This window comes from Dipodomys merriami, unplaced genomic scaffold (assembly GCF_024711535.1).
Source record: "Dipodomys merriami isolate MVZ:Mamm:240054 unplaced genomic scaffold, mDipMer1.0.p SCAF_10, whole genome shotgun sequence".
Taxonomy (NCBI): Eukaryota; Metazoa; Chordata; class Mammalia; order Rodentia; family Heteromyidae; genus Dipodomys; species Dipodomys merriami.
This window is the reverse complement of record NW_027202271.1, coordinates 22438384-22451792: the sequence shown is the minus strand read 5'-3', so window position 1 is coordinate 22451792 and position 13409 is coordinate 22438384. Positions and strand designations below refer to the sequence as shown.

Here is a 13409-nt window from a genome sequence, read left to right as displayed (position 1 = left end):
CTCATACTCAGATCAACCCTATTTCCCTACAGCTCAGCCTGCATCTGCCTCTAGAGTGCTGGGATTACAGGTTTATATGGTCACATTTCCCTACAATTCTCTCGTCCATCAAACTGCTGTAGAATAGACTCAGGTTTAACTGCCTTTGGTGAGTTTCATTTCCTGTGATGACCCCCACATTGTATAAAAACATATTAAGTCAATGTATAAACTTCTCTACATTATTCTGTCTTTTATAGGAGTCTTAGCCTTGACCTCCAAAGAACAGAAGGTGAAGATATTTTCTCTCCTTTACATCTTCGCTACATGCTTCCTGTTTGATGTACTTGTGCTCATTTTTAGTTTGCCCCTTAATTGGAATAATATATACTGATTTTTACATCTTTACTTGTGCAAAATGCAGTCTCTTTTACTTTAGAGAAAAGGCAACCAAATATTTCCTGCACAATTGACCTGATCGCTTTAAGTTTCATGAAAGGAATGAAAAAAAATAGAAACTCCTTTAATAAAAGGTAAATAGATATTCGAGACACTGCTCTGGATGCTCTTAAAACTGTGCTTATTATACATTTTAGAACCTCAGAGATGTAGGTTTGAGTCTCAGCTATCCCTTATTAGCGGTGTACGTTTTTGAGTCATTTTAGCTTCTCTGAACCTTTAAGATCTTGATTTTAAAATCAAGGAATGTCAGTTTTATGTCTAGGAGATACTGGAGGACCCATGTGACCTTAGATCTGCAACACTAGCAGATCAAAGGACAATGCTGATTTATTTTGATATACATATTAATTATCCTACTTTGCTCTACAGAATATGGTCTTTAACTTTAAAAAATATAGGTCACTTCTTCCACCCACTGTTACCACTTACGTGGGGTCCTAAGGGACCCTAACTGCTTCTCTGTGAACAGCCATATGCTCCTCAGAGTTAGGCCATACCTTCTCTGAGCTAACAAGCAGGCAGGAACTGGGGACAAAACAGCTCCAAGAATATTTTCAAATAGTTTCCCTTCAGAGCATTCTAAATGAATGCTCTGACGATGATGGCCATGGGTAGAATATTTAGATTCTCACCCTTCCCAATGACAATGGAACTTTGAGTTGAACTAGTCTTTTATACAAACTGGGAAATAGAGCCCTCACTTTAATATTAAAGTGTAAGGTCTAAGTAGGCTTTCCAATTTCAACATTTATTAAATGGATCAGAGTAGCAACCTTCAGTTCAGGAGAAGTATCATAATTATGATAGGAAAAAATGTCTGCAAAATTGGATTCAATTTGAATGGTACAAATTTAGAACAATTCTAGCCTCAAACTCCATGGGTCACTGGAGCATTATCCATAAAACAACTAAAACTTCCAAATACATTTAAATTCATGACTTTGGAAAATCAGAAGACAATACACCAAAGTATGATGTTTTAACATGTTGAGCACTTTGAATTTAAAGAAGTTAGAAGAATTGAAAACAAAAGTCTCTAATCTTCCCTTGTTCCTCCACTCTATGTTCAGGGAGGAGCTTTTTTTCTGAAATATGTCCACCTAAATGCAGCCTCCAGCCAGAGGGAACACAATTGTCTTCACTCTTCTCTATGTATCCAATTAATCATGGAAGAGAAAAGTCATATGGCAGGAAGAAAACTGAAAAAAGTTACTCTGCACTGACACTTTGTCACAAGCTATTGTCTGCTCTTTGGTCCATTCACCTTCTCAGAGCATCATTTATAAGCTATTGTCTGTTCACCTGAATTTCAGTTATTACCCTTCAAAACTGCTTACATCCCTCATTTTTCTCTCCCAACCATCATTGGGTAATCACCTTCTTATGATGCTCTCATGACCCATGCATGTTGATAAATGTGTATGCCTTTTTTCCAGGTGATCTATTGTCAGTTAATTTCAGTGAATCTTCAGAGAACAGTAGAACATTTTTCCTTGCCTCTCCATGACCAAAAACTCAAGAAAGGCAAATGATTAAAGCATTAATAAAGACATGTACATATAGCTATATATATGTGTATATATATTATTACATATACATTATATATAGTACATATTATTAAATTGTCAACATATATATACATATCTAAATTGTTATACATGTTTGTGTTTTATATATAATATATGCTAACATATATAATATATAATGTAATAAATGCTAACAATTTATATCCCTGGTTAAGTCAATAGATGAGAAAATTCATCAAAAAATGAAATTTGAAATATGATGAAAGAAAAGCAAGACACCTAGTCATCACTAAATACAGAAATCAAATGCATCTCACTTTGTGACTACTTTCAGAGCAGAGATCTTTCTAGGAGAAAAAAAAAAATAAGGAGTTATTCCACTGTTCAGTCTAATGGAATTTGAACTTCTGTAATAAATTATAAGATTATCTCTTTGTTGCTTTGTATGTCCCTCCCACACAGTATAACCCCTGCTTTCACTATATTTGATGTCAGTATAACTTGTGGAGGAGATGGGGAAAAATCAGTTGTTTGAGGATACAGGTGGACCTGTTGCAACAATGAGAAGTACAAGTTGTCATGTCCAAAACGAGCTTTACAACGTCGGTGTGGGGGGGGGGAAGGGGGGGAAGGAGAAGGATTGGGATTGGGGGGAGGGGGGAGGCTGGGAAGGGATGTGAAGGGTAAACAAAGGAGGAGGCTGCAATGCTTGGTAAGAAATGTACACATTATCCTGCCCATGTAATTGTAACTCCTCTGTACAGTATGTTCACAAATAAAATTAAATTAAATTAAAAAAAAGAAAGTAAAAAATTTCACTTTCCATATCCACCCTATTACTCAAAAGAAGTTGATTTTTTAAAAAAAATTATGTCCTAAATTTAGTGACAAGGGACAGATAATGGGGAAGAGAAGAGCTAAGGTTCAGTTGACACTAACAGCCTTACAAACAAAAGACTGCCCACCTTCCTGAATGTACATTGAAATTTTGATTTATAACCCCAAATGATCAGCCACCAGATATCACCAAATCCAGTTTACTGATGAACTTTCCAGATTATTAGCCCCAACCAATTGGAAACAACATGTACATCTCTATGGACTCTCCTTCTACCTAAAAACACAAGAGAAGGTTTGCCACAGGGCTAGACGCTTTCTGCACCGATGAATCCTCAATGACAGGATTATTCCTCTTTTTACATGTAACAATGTTCTTAGCATCTACTAGTGGTACTACACACTTAAAATCCCAGTACTCTAGAGGCAGAGGAAGGAAGAGTAATCATAGATTGGCAACTAAAAAAGAAAAGAAAAAGAAAAAAAGAGCTGATCAAGTAATTATGGCTGCTAGCCAAAACAAGACCAGGTTTTAGGACAAGTTCTGCAATTATTAGTAGCAAGGCCACACAACAGTTGGAAATATGCCTACCAGGACTAGCTGAGAGCATTTTTATTTTATCCCCACATAGTCTTTAAGCATTGGTCTAAGCTACCTCCTGGAGACTGATTTCTCTGGGTATGCATGTTAAGTAAACTTGTTGGGTTTATTTCTCTCTTTTCTTTTTTACAAAGTTTCAGCTCAACTAAAAACTACAGGGTAAAGATAAAATTCCATTCCTCCTCTATATCCTAACATAACACTAAAAATACTGAGCTAAAGAGGGTTTATTCAGAGTCGATGTTGAGTTTCTGTGCAGAGCATTTGTTTAGACTACAAGGAAAGGGAGGGCATGGAAAAACAAAACTCTGACATTTCGGTACATGCAGCAATAGGGCCATTTATTAATATGCACTTTAGGTTCATTATCAAAACTAGAATTGAACTTTTATGGTACATTAGCTGAGCTATTTCTAACATCCTTTTGGAAATGAGGAGATTTGTGTCAAAAAAACAAAAAACAAAAACCTGGCTATCTGTGACCCATTGCTAATAAATAAATGGATAGGAAAATATGCCCTGCCTCTGTGATCCTACTGACTTGAAAACCACTTCCTTTGAATCATTGTGGGATAATTCTAGAAAGTTATAGTCATTTTCTGGGACCATATGAATGATGAAACTCTGAGGCAATGATCCTATTACCATAGTCTTACTCTGGAACTCAGCATAATGAAAGTGAACCTTTTGTCAACAGTTAGAAATATTTCAGACGTGCTGAAGCAATCTAGTGCTAATGTCTTTGAGTTGACTTTATAATTGAGACAATATGGGCTCTCTGGAACACAGCTGTTATGATAGAAAGCTAAGCTAAAGAAAGTAGGCACAGACCAGTTTCAACTTGGCCTGTCAGTTCCAACAGTAAATTTATCCTACTGCTGAATATTTTATTGTTGTATTACCACCAAGGATATTGTGCAGACAGGTAAGATATTTTAATTCTCTCCCCACCCTGGTGAACACAGGACCCATCAATGTCAAGAGTGGCACGGCGCAAATGTAAAGTAAAATTTTCTTTTGCATTCCTCCAGCGGAAACCATTGCTGGCTGCCAACAGTGTCTGCATTTAAATTCTTGAGAATCGCTGTTGCTTGTTCTTGCAAAGGACAAACATGAAGGCCTGAATGGCCTTTTGAAAGTCATCTCATTTGGATTTGAGTGAGAGCTAAATTATATATCTTTTCCATGCTGGGAAGAAAGAAAGTGGATTAATAGAGATAGATAACTGTTTGAAATGCACAATGCCTTTACTAGGAGTTGAAAGCCTTGCATTCAGGGGAAGCTGAATTCCAGACTAGTAAACATGTCCCTAATCCCTGCTTTGTTTACCGAAAATGAATCACTCCTCCATTTCTGAAAGGAAACAAAGAAATGTGCCCTGTGTTTGCAAGGGCTGTAAATCCACCCATTGAAGCCACTCAGCCCAGTGAGAGAGGCTTGTATAGTTGAGTCATGTTTGCAGGAATGCGATGGCACTCATTCAGAAAGAAAGAAAGAAAGAAAGAAAAGAAAAGAAAGCTATGTTCCAAGTTAGCAGAGTTGTTGAGTAAACTAGTGATGATTGTTTCAGAAGACTTGGCCTCCAGCTCCACAGCCATGGTCAGTTCACCAGTTTACTCTTAGGGATCAAATGGCAAATGTATTTCTGCTGGTAAAGGGTCTGTCTCCATGGCAACAAGTCCAACCCACCCCTGGAGAGAAAGCTGGAAAGCTTGTGGGGATCTTCTCTTTGGTTTAGGAATGTCAGCTGAGTTTGGAATCCTGCCCAGATTGTGTTTTGCCTTGACTGGCAGAAACAAGGTCCTGCAGGACTTCTCAGCTCCAGATGAACCTGTCTGCCCTGGAACACCTCCTAGTTTAAAAAAAAAAGTCACAACACTGTACTCCTGGCTGCTCAGGCAAAGCTTACAAACATCAAAAATTTGGAAGGCTTCTCTGTAGACTTATTAGAAATTAAGACATGCGTAGGGAAGTGTCATGTCTTCTGTGCAGGTGCATGTTTCCAAGAGATTCACCTTATCCCACATATAAAAGGTTTATTGAAAAGCTCAAAGGTGAACAAAATCAAGATTTTTCTTTTCTTTGTTTTGTTTTTAAGACCAGGTTTTGCAGGTCTCCAAGTCACAATCTTCTTTCCTCAATTCTCTCAAGTGCTAGGAACTACAGGCATTTATCACCACTCCTGGAAAGTGAGTTTGTTTGTTGTTGTTTTTGTTTGTTTTGTTTTTGGTGGTGGTGATACTGCTGCTGTTGTTTTAAAAAAATTATTGTTATTATAAAGGCGCTATAAAGAGGGATTACAGTTACATAAGTCAGGTAATAACTACATTTCTCTTTGAACCATGTCACCCCTTCCCCTGCTCTCTCCCAATTTTCCTCTTCCATCCCCATGTTTTTCTTTCTAAGTATACCTTTCACATCTAATATTTCAAATCTATCAGACTATTTTTATGTAATCTTGAGCTTCTGAATAAATTCTCTGAGCTAGAGATCTCTAGAGCCAGAACACTCCCCCCACTCACCCCACCCCCCACCCCCAGCCCCTAGGCCTTGAGCTCAGGGCCTGGGTGCTGTCACTTAACCATTCTTTCCCCCTCAAAACTAGCACTGCATCACTTGAGCCACGACTCCACTTCCTACTTCCTACTTCCTGCCTAGGCTCCCTTCAAACTGCTATCCACAGATCTCAGCCTCCTGAGTGGCTAGTATTACAGGCCTGAGCCACCAGTTCCTGGCTTGGAGCACTTTAAAAAAATAGAAGTTTTGAAGCCTCACACCAGACTCACAATATCAGAGTATCCATAGGAAGTGACCCTGAAACTTTATGAGTTTTCAATGGTCCTCAGATCATTCTGATGATTGGAAATCACTGATCACTGATGAAGTTTCACTTCCACAAGAAAAGGTGTGATGGGAGGGCAAGGGAGGGAGGGGGAAGGGGGGAGGATGGGAAGGGATGGGAAGGGTAAACAAAGGAGGAGGCTACAATGCTTGATAAGAAATGTACTCATTATCTTGCCCATGTAATTGTAACTCCTCTGTACAGTATTTTCACAATAAAAAAAAAAATGTGGAGAAATAGCTATTAAAAAAAAGTGTGATAAAGCCTGTTAACCAAACCAAACTTAAGATTTTAAATTATACTCCACAATGTGTAAATTTTTCTTTTTTTTTTAATTTAATTTTATTTTTTTTTAATTGTATTTTATTTTATTTGAGAACATACTGTACAGAGGGGCTACAATTACATGGGCAGGATAATGCATACATTTCTTACCAAGCATTGCAGCCTCCTCCTTTGTTTACCCTTCACTTCCCTTCCCCGCCTCCCCCCTCCCCCCACCCAATTTTACCCCCCTCCCCCCACCCAATTATACCCCCGTCCCCCCCCCACACCGACATTGTAAAGCTGGTTTTGACATGACATTTTGTACTTCTCATTGTTGCAACAGGTCCACCTGAATCCTTAAACGACTTGTTTGTCCCCATCTCCTCCACATGTTATACTGACATCAAATATAGTGAAAGCGGGGGTTACACTGTGGGGGAGGGATGTAAATTTTTCTAAATGAATCAAGATTTCAATTTTTCACTTACGAAATTCCTTTGCATATTTTTCTCTAGTTATGATAGAAGGACTGTATAGGTGTCTAAAATCATCATGTAATATGATTAATAACCCCATTTAAAGGTCTATGCATTCTTAGTCATTAGAGCTTTGAACCCCATTAAGCCCTACGAGTGTTAATTTGGACCTGTGTCTTGTTGAGCTTCATTAATTAACTTGTCACCATGTATTTAAGAAGTTCATAGTTTCTCTAGTGTGGTAGGAAAAATAGATGAGCAGCAGAAACAGAACCTATAGATATGGGACTATTTGCTGTTTGCCTTCATTCTTTTTAAGTCACTTTAGGTCATGCCACCATTAACATAGTAAAGCCAGGCATGTGTTATATGCCAGCTCACACTGATAAAGTATGATAATGAACATTTCCTTTTACGTGGAGTATAAATGACTATTCTAGTCTTTGGTAATGACTGCTAATTGTCCTGCCTGTGAGTCCTGACCTCTAATCTATCTCCTACATCATAAGAGACACACCATACCTCTCTTAGTGAAAATATTTTGAACATTTTATCTCTCTTATAGTCAGATTGTCACCACCCAGCCACTAGGGGTCATTCTGTTCATTTTTAGGATGCCCTAAACACCTGCCTATCATTTAGCATCACTTGTGTTGGGGATGATCTAAAAATCTGTATACAAATACATAAACAGAATGTCTACTTAGTAAGACAGCCGAGTACACTGCTAAAATGTCCGTGTTTTATTTATAAGATTATGTCTTTGTTGTTTTGTATGTCCCTCCCCCAGGGTATAACCCCTGCTTTCACTATATATGATATTGGTATATGTGGAGGGGAAGGGAAAAAACAAATCGTTAAAACAGGGATACAGGAGGACCCATTGCAATAATGAGATGTACAAGTCGTTATGTCGAAAAACGAACTTTACAATTTTGGTGGGGGGGGCGGGGGGGGGAAGGATGGGAAGGGATGGGAAGGGGAAACAAAGGAGGAGGCAACAATGCTTGATGAGAAATGTGCTCATTAACTTACCCATGTAATTGTAACCCCTCTGCACAGTATTTTCACAATAATAAAATAAAATGTCTATGTTAGTGAAATGCCTCTACAGGAGAGGAGCCACTAAATGACAAGCTCATATTATATAGACAATGCTTGGATTAAGGGCTTTAGATCTGGGGCTGAGAGGGGACAGCTCTTCCCTGGGTTTATTGGATCTTCAATAACCCCTTCTGAATAATATCCCAGACAAGAGGAAAGAAGATAATTGGATAATAGAAATCATGCCCTTTTAATACATAATATGAATAATGGGGCAAATACTGAGCCCAGATTCTCAGTTAGAGGAGTCATAATCTCTTTGCTATAATTGTATGCATATTGCGCTGATTTTTCACTGGACTGTTTATCCTGGGTGGTAATTGTTAACATTTCAATGAAAGCTGCACAAATAAGCAATAGGGTATTTTCTATAGGAAAGGAAAGATCTGGACCATCTTCTGCCTTGAGGAAGATTTATATGGAGAGAATTTAGCTTGTGGTGAGAGATAAATTCACATCTTATTTTACATATATTTCCACATGTAAAGATTTTCTTGGGAAGGAGAAATAATCCTTTTTAAACCTCCTTTTTTCGTGTGTGTGTGTGTGTGTGTGTGTGTGTGTGTGTGTGTGTGTTGATACTGGGGTTTGAACTCGGGGCCTGGGCACTGTCCCTTTTCACTAAAGACTAGTGTTTTACCATTTAAGCCATAGCCACACTTCTGGATTCACAGGTGTTTTTTGTTTGTTTGTTTGTTTTTCCATCCAGGATGGTTTTGAACTGTGATCCTCAAATCTCAGTCTCCTGAGTAGCTAGGACCATGAGCATTTAGCTCTTCTTCTATCTTTGACTCCATTCACTTAAAAGTGAGCCTTTCAAAACATTGATTTACCCCCTGCTTTTCCTTTTTCCTCTTTTTTTTATTGTTTGCTCATTTTTGCTCACTAGTTTCTTTCATGTGGTTTCCAAGGCAATGCATGCCTTCACCGGTGAATGGATGCTTTTGAAATACCTCTTCTACTTTCTATTAGAGTTATCCACAGACCAACGCCCAGTTGTTTGTCTATTCCTCCTGCTTATCTCCTTTTCATTTTGAGCTTCTCTTTTATACAATAAGGCTTGCAAAATGTCTCATTTATAAGATGTGAGAAGTAGAATCCTGTGTGTTTTAAAGGTTTGCGTCCTGGTCTAGCGCTCCATAGATCAACACATCTTCCTTCTTCTCAACATTTGCTGGCAAAGATTCACTAGAAAAACTCCAGCATTTACTCAGTAGGCCTTGAATTGTAATGCTGCCTTAAAAGCATGTTCAACTTATTTACAGCATAGAGTTTTGCCATATGAGAGCAACATTGTCTGCTTAAAGGATCATCCTCCACTAAGTATACTACCTATTACACAGTAGCAATACCCTGTTTTCTTTCATTTAAGGAGATTTTGTTCTTTGCTTATCTGATTCTAAAACTAAACAATTCCTTTTCTGAGGAAGTATTATCTGAATGTAGCTGAAAGACTGGACATCAGATCTTCATAACCAAGGATCCCCTTCTATTGACTCACTTTGGTTCAAGTTTTCCCCACCTCCAGTATTTTCTTCCCAGTTAGAAAGCTTTGGGCAGATTTTCTCTAGAAATTAATAAAACTTTTTTTTTAAAAAAGAATACCAGGATGCCTACTTAAATTTACATTAATTAAAACTAGATGCCTGGTGCTGGTGGCTTATGCCTGTACTCCTAACTACTCAGGAGGCTGACATCTGAGGATCACAGCTCAAAGCCAACCCAGGCAAAAAGTCTATGAGACTCTTCTCTCCAATTAACCACCAAAAAACTGGAAAGGAAGCTGTGACTCAAAGTTGTAGAGAGCTAGTTTTGAGCAAAAAGGCTCAGGGATAGTTCCCAGGCCCTGAATTCAAGACCCATGACTAATAAAAATTAAAAAATTAAATAAAACTACATAAAAGTTAAAATTCAGTTCCTCCGGAACACTAGCCACACTTGAGGTGCTCGGTAAATCATATGTATCTGTAGGCTAGCACATTGGACAGTGGAGCTACAGAACATTTCTATCATTGCAGACTATTCAGTTAATTAGATCCAGTGTATGATATACTTCAGTAATGAACATCTCCAAAAATTTCGGTGGTTTAACACAGGTGAAGTTGTCTCTGTGTCATCCAAGTCCATTACAAGTTAGGATGACCTTAAGATGTAGTCTTCTAGCTAGCTCAAACTTGTAGGCCTATTTTATTTTCATGATATTTCTGTAGCTACATATATTCCCATGTCTACTGTACCAGGAGAACAAAATATAAAGAGTTATATACCAATTCTTATTTCCACTTGGAAATGAAAGCCGTGCTTATACCTAATGCCCAAGAAACCTAGTGTTCTTTGTATACAGAAACAGACGGAAATTAGTAAATCTGTCATATTTAACATGACAAAGTCAATGTTGAAACTGCCTCCTTGCTCCTGTAATTAAGACTGTGTCAGGGAACATGCTCAATATAACTGGTCTTGAGAACACAGTAGATGCTGACAGTAATGCTACTTTTCTACCTCATTTTCCTTAAAATAGTGTTCTATCTCGTGTCCCACATTATGACCACAGCATCACTCAATCTATTTTGTATGCCCACAAATGACAGATCAGATTCATATTCAAATCTTTCTGCAGTTCCTCAAATGAAAATAAATTGAAATGCAATCTCTTCAATATGATATCCAAGCTCTCCCACCAGAGTCTGGCCCACCTGCCCTCCCAAATTAATGAAATTTACCACCACCACCCCTGCCTGCTACACCCTACCATTGCTGCACAGGCGGCCATTCTCTCCCCTGGATTGAATGCAACATTCATGAGTCTTACATTCTGAAATAACTCTCCCTGCCTGGCATACTCAATATCTCCCTCTTCCCTCCTGCCCTCTCTCATAGCTTTCCACCTTCCATGATTTTCTCAGTTAAAAATTACCCTTTCTATCTCATATGCTCCCACAATCATATCTTAATCTGCTTATGTACCTCAAACAGGCAGCTTGAGAAGGATGTAATCTTATTCATCTTTGATTCTCCCACTCAAACTCAGAAAGATAGTATGTGCCTAGTAAATGTTTGATGGATTTAATAAAACCTTCCTCTGAGAATCATGTCTTTGGAAATTTTCCAAAGACATTAGCATTATTAGCATTTTATAAGAAAAAACAATATACCCAGAGATTCAAAATGTAATATTTTTCCAATAAGCATTCATATATAGCACCTCAAATCTTGGAGACTAACTTAGGTGGTAACCAAATAGACTTGAATGGAAAATATAAATGAATACATAACTTAAAATTAAAAAGAAATTACTCAATATTTTCTCCTAATGCCAGTAAACATTTTACTCAGGTCTCATTGAATCCGAATTTTCTAAGACTTTAGAAATGTGAAAACTTACGCTTTAAACATTTTCTAAGTTAACATCAGGAAAGTTGGAGCACATTTTTTTTGGGGGGGTCCGGTCGTGGGGCCTGAACTCTGGGCCTGGGCGCTGTCCCTCAGCTATTCAGCTCAAGGCTAACGCTCTACCACTTAAGCCACAGTGCCACTTCCTGCTTTTTTTTCTTTTTGCTTATGTGGTGCTGAGGAATCGAACCCAGGGCCTCATGCTTGCAAGGCAAGCGTTCTACCACTGAGCCACCTTTCCAGCCCCTGGAGCACATTTTTAAATAGCTTATAAGTACTTCGTGTGTCTTTGAAATAATTGTATATGCTTTAATGTTACAAGAATGTAGTATGGGTTACCTCTAAAATTTCAATGTCATTAAGATGACATTTAAAAGAAGATTTTTTTAGAAATGATGACAAAGACTTAAACTACAAAAAAAGTATATGGTAGGAGGTAACTTCACTTGTTCAATTATACAAGAAAAAGAATAAAAATGGGAAAAGATGTTATCTCAAAACATCTGGAGATGAATAATAATCACTTTCAAGATGGACACAAACCTAGAATATTATCTCAATGATAATCCACAGAAAAGGAGAAATAGTGCAAGATTTTTCTCAGTCACCTACAGAGATTCTCTGTAGAAGAGAAGACAGATGACAAACACATAAAAAGAAAGCAGGCTGTCTCCTACAAGAATATTCTTTAGGGTCTCTGTGGGAGAAAGAATTTTTGCAGCTGATTTTTCAATCTGAGCTTCTACAATTTTAGCTCTATTAAAAAATGTACACCTCCTCTCTTGTTCAGAAGTATACAATTGCTCTTTCAAATGTCCCTTTTGGAATAGAGCAACAGCTTTTCTAAAAAGCCAGCAAAATACCCATGTTCGATGAGTTTTCCCCTAAAATATTCAAGGGGGAAAAACATCATCTCTCTTGATGAGCTAATCAGAAATATGATAGAGTACATTTGTATGTCAATGGCTAGCATAGCATCCCTTCCTTTATCCTGTACCTTTGATTCTGCTATGATGTCCATGCTAAATAGATCTACTCAACTAAATCAGTAACCTTGCAGATAGTGTGTAGTTGTCTTCCTCCTCCTCCTCCTTCCTCCTCCTCCTCCTCCTCCTCCTCCTCCTCCTCCTCCTCCTCCCTCTCTCCTCTCTTCTTCTTCAAATTATTTCTAAGGAACTCTGGGAGAGTTTTTACCAGTCTCCATCAGTTTCCACCAGTTTCCATCAGTCTCAATGTCCCAAAAGTTTAAAAATATTGTAGGACATGTAAAATGGCAGTCATTAAGAAAATATAAAGGATTCAGGGCCTATTTTGGGGAAACGACATCAGCCCTAAGAAACCAAACCCCTAAAGGTCTAGGATAGATCCCTCAGAAGTGGGGCTGGCTAGGAAGGATTTGTGCCAGTCCTATTTTAGACACACTGAATGTCTCAATTTCCTCTTGGATGCTCACCCAGCTTCTTCCTCATCTGACTTCTGGCCATCTGGGACACATGTCTTTTCTTGCCATTCAGCAGCTCCAAGCATTCAGCTCCTGATCCATTCCTGCTTTGTACTTACTAACCCTGATCCTGACCTATTTCCCCAGTGACCCTATCCTGTTGGTTCATATCTCTTTCAGGAACTGGCAGAAACCACAGAAACAAAATGGCCTAGTGCTCTATCTGGTACAACTAGATGGCAGGAAAATGGCTGGGCTGTTTGTGGTAAGACACCCATCCCATCACCCTCCACACACCTCCTATTGTTTGAACATAGTATGTATTTGAAGCTTCCTTGATGATGTCATCTATCCAAAGGAAGGTTCTTTCCATCCCCTTCCTGCTCAGTGCCCATCTCCACCTCTATTTTATTCTTCATTAAACCAGAATGGAGCCTGTGAGGTTCAGACATTTCCTCAGAGAAACAAGAGTACAGGGGAT

The 13409-nt window shown here is 38.4% G+C and overlaps 1 long non-coding RNA gene across 1 annotated transcript in view; it reads right to left on the bottom strand.

Annotated features, from left to right (window-relative positions):
• Positions 1 to 13172, bottom strand: part of LOC138837669 (uncharacterized) — a 47038-nt gene extending 33866 nt beyond the window's left edge. Inside the window, exon 1 of the long non-coding RNA XR_011375399.1 lies at positions 12941 to 13172. This is a non-coding gene — a long non-coding RNA (uncharacterized lncRNA). The remainder of the gene's footprint in view (positions 1 to 12940) is intronic.
• Between the last annotated feature and the right edge of the window lie 237 nt (positions 13173 to 13409).